Raw genomic sequence first — 3031 nt, forward strand, 5'->3', positions numbered from 1 at the left:
CAGTAGAAATGGCCATAGAAGAGGGTAGTTAATGCAATTACTGTCGTGAAAAACCCGTGTGGAGATCTAGTAAATAATAATAATTGTCTTGTCACTGTGGTAAGTGAAAAATGTTCACATGCTACCTCAATTACTCCTCCAAGTAGCCCTATGTGATGGGTAGTAATATCACACCCATTTTACAGAGAAGAGGTTAAGAAACTTCCTGAAGGAAGGTCGACTGATACTCAAGTCTGCCTGCAGAGCCCATGCTTTAAAAAGCATGATTTGTTGTTCAGCAGCTCAGTTGTGTCTGACTCTTTGCGACTCCATGGACTGCAGCACGCCAGGCTTCCCTGTCCTTTACCATCTCCCGGAGCTTGCTCAAACTCATGTCCATTGAATCGGTGATATTTTACCTAAATATAAGCACATATTTGATTTTTAACTGGGCCCTTCATGACTATCCGCAGGAAAGACGCTCAGACAAGGAAAGTCTGAATCTTTGGGTTTGCTGCAAGAGATGCCGGTTTGTGTTTAAACAGAGCAGCTCATTGATGCAAAATGCCAACAGTGAGGAGTTCCACAGCTCTGGGGAGGATCTGAGGGAAGGAGGCCTTGTGTGAACTTGCCAGCTCTGTGAAGAGCAGCCAGGGAGGTTCTGCTGTCTTTCTGCTGCCGGGAGTGGTGCTGAGTGTGTCTCCTTTCCTCTCTCTGGATTTAGGCACCTTCAGTATAAAATGAAGACGGTTGTTTCTTATGTGCCTCAAAGATAATCTTTTGAAGACCCTTCTAGTTCTAAGATTCACGACTATTCATACAACCCTGATTTTTCAAGCGACCTTATCTTTGAGGAAAACAAGGCCTCACTGTAAAAAAGTCTGTATCAAGTGCATTGTATATATAAATTGCTGTAATTCAAGAATGACGTTGGTTAGAGGCCTCTGGTAACAGAATTTCGAAAACAGCCTCCCAGATTGGGGTTGACATATTCACACCGCTGCTCCTGCCTTTTTTTTTTTTTTTTTCATTGCAAAATAGTTTTTATTTGTTAAATTATCAAATGAGATTATCACACAAAATTAACTATATGGCTAGGCTAAGTGCATAAGGTGCTCAAGTTTTCAGAACATCACAGGTGGGTCGCTGCAGGTTCCCTGTGCCCCCGAAAAAGGGGCACAAAATGTGCTTCCTTCCCCACTGGGCACAGGAAGTTCTCCACTTGGATCAGGGACATGGCCTGCGTGTGGATTCATAGCTCTTTGTGGCCCTAGAGGCTCCTGACCTCTCCCCAAGTTTCTCCACTAGTGGCCTCCTTGGGATCAAAAGATCACCGGCTGGGGGCCTTGGGGCCCTGGGCCTCTTCCCAGGCCTCCTGGTTGACTAAGGCTACCTCCTTACTCGCCTCAGCAGAGAGTTTCAGAACTTGGCTGAAGCTCCTTCGCAGCTCCAGGTGCTGCTTCTGGGTCAACTCCCTGAGTTCCCTCATCAGGTCCGATGCCTTCGCGTTTTCTTCTGAGCTGCCGATGCCAAGTTATCCCAGCAGACGGCGTGTGGCCATCTATTCCCGCTGCAACTTGTCTAAGAAGAGCTGCCTGTCTCCATTCGGGTGGACGGTTGTACGGGCAGCTCGTGCCGCACGGTGCCCAGGGCCGCCGCGCACGCCTTGTACTGTTCGGGAAGCGGCTGGCCACGGCCTCAAAGGGACGCAGCACCGCGACCTGCGCGTCCGGGACATCCGCCAGCTCCCTCTTCCTCTGGCATAGGAGAAGTCTGCTCTTCAGCTCCTAAGTCTTTTTCTGGAGTTTCTCCTTCTCTTTGCACATTAATTGTAGGTTCTGTTCTGCCTGTTCTGCGTAGATAGGCCATTCTCCATCTTCACCGTCAGCAGAGTCAGAAGGAGCATCTGCGACTCCATCATTCCCATCGCTTTAGAGAGATCTGGGCTCTTTTTACTTGAAGCAGGGACTGTAGCCTGCCAGGCTCCTCTGTCCATGGAGTTTTCCAGGCAAGAATACTGGAGTGGGCTGCCATTTCCTACTCCAGGGGATCTTCCTGACCTAGGAATTGAACCGTGACTATATACAAAATAGATAACTAATAAGAACCTACAGTATAGTACAGGGAACTCTACTTAATACTCTGTAATGACCTTGTGGGAAAAGAATCTAAAAAAGAGTGGCTATATGTATATGTACAACTGATTCACTTTGCTGCACACCTGAAACACACCATTGTAAATCAACTATATTGCAATAAAAATTAATTAAAAAATAATGAAATGGTCTCCCAAAGATGCCCTGTCCCTGGTCCCTAGAACCCATGAATGTGATAAGATTTCTCTGCTTGTTATGTTACATTGCACAGTTGATCCTAAAATAAGGAGGTCATACCGGATTATCTGGTAGGCCCATTGTAATCACAGGAGCTCTTAGAAACAAAGAGCTTTCTTTGGCCGGTGGCAGAGAGGCCAAGTAGGAGACAGGATAGTGGGAGAGATTAAAAGCGCAGAGGAGCACTGGACACAGCATTGTTGGCTTTGAGGATGGAAAAATACTTGTGCCAAGGGATGTGGGCAGCCTTTAGGAGGTGAGAACAGCTCCTGGCTGACAGCTGGTAAGGGACCAGGGACTTCAGTCCTATGAGTGCAAGGAAATGAATTCAGCCAATAGTTTGAATAAGGAAGTGAATTCTTCTCTAAAGCCACTAGATAACCTCCCAGCCTGAACACACCTTGATTTCAGTCTCTTGAGACCCTGATCAGAGAACTAGTGAAAGTGCACTTGGCTTTCTAACCTGCAGAACTGTGAGGTGAAAAATGGATGTTGCTATAAGCTGCTCAATTTGTGGTCTTTTGTTAGATCAACAGATAACCAATACATGTCCCCATCCGTATTTCCTAGAATCCTCATCTTCTACCTTGAAAGTGAAGTGAAAGTGTGAGTCTCTCAGTCGTGTCCAAGTCTTGTGACCCCATGGACTGTAACCTGCCTGGCTCCTCTGTCCATGAAACTTCCCAGGCAAGAATACTAGAGTAAGTTGCGATCCCCTT

At 46.7% G+C, this 3031-nt stretch overlaps 1 pseudogene; it reads right to left on the bottom strand.

The window, feature by feature from the left end:
• Positions 1 to 455: 455 nt before the first annotated feature.
• LOC129656930 (HAUS augmin-like complex subunit 8) lies at positions 456 to 2222 on the bottom strand (annotated as a pseudogene).
• Positions 2223 to 3031: the final 809 nt, after the last annotated feature.

The sequence above is a fragment of the Bubalus kerabau genome, chromosome 1 (genome assembly GCF_029407905.1).
Source record: "Bubalus kerabau isolate K-KA32 ecotype Philippines breed swamp buffalo chromosome 1, PCC_UOA_SB_1v2, whole genome shotgun sequence".
Lineage (NCBI taxonomy): Eukaryota > Metazoa > Chordata > Mammalia > Artiodactyla > Bovidae > Bubalus > Bubalus kerabau.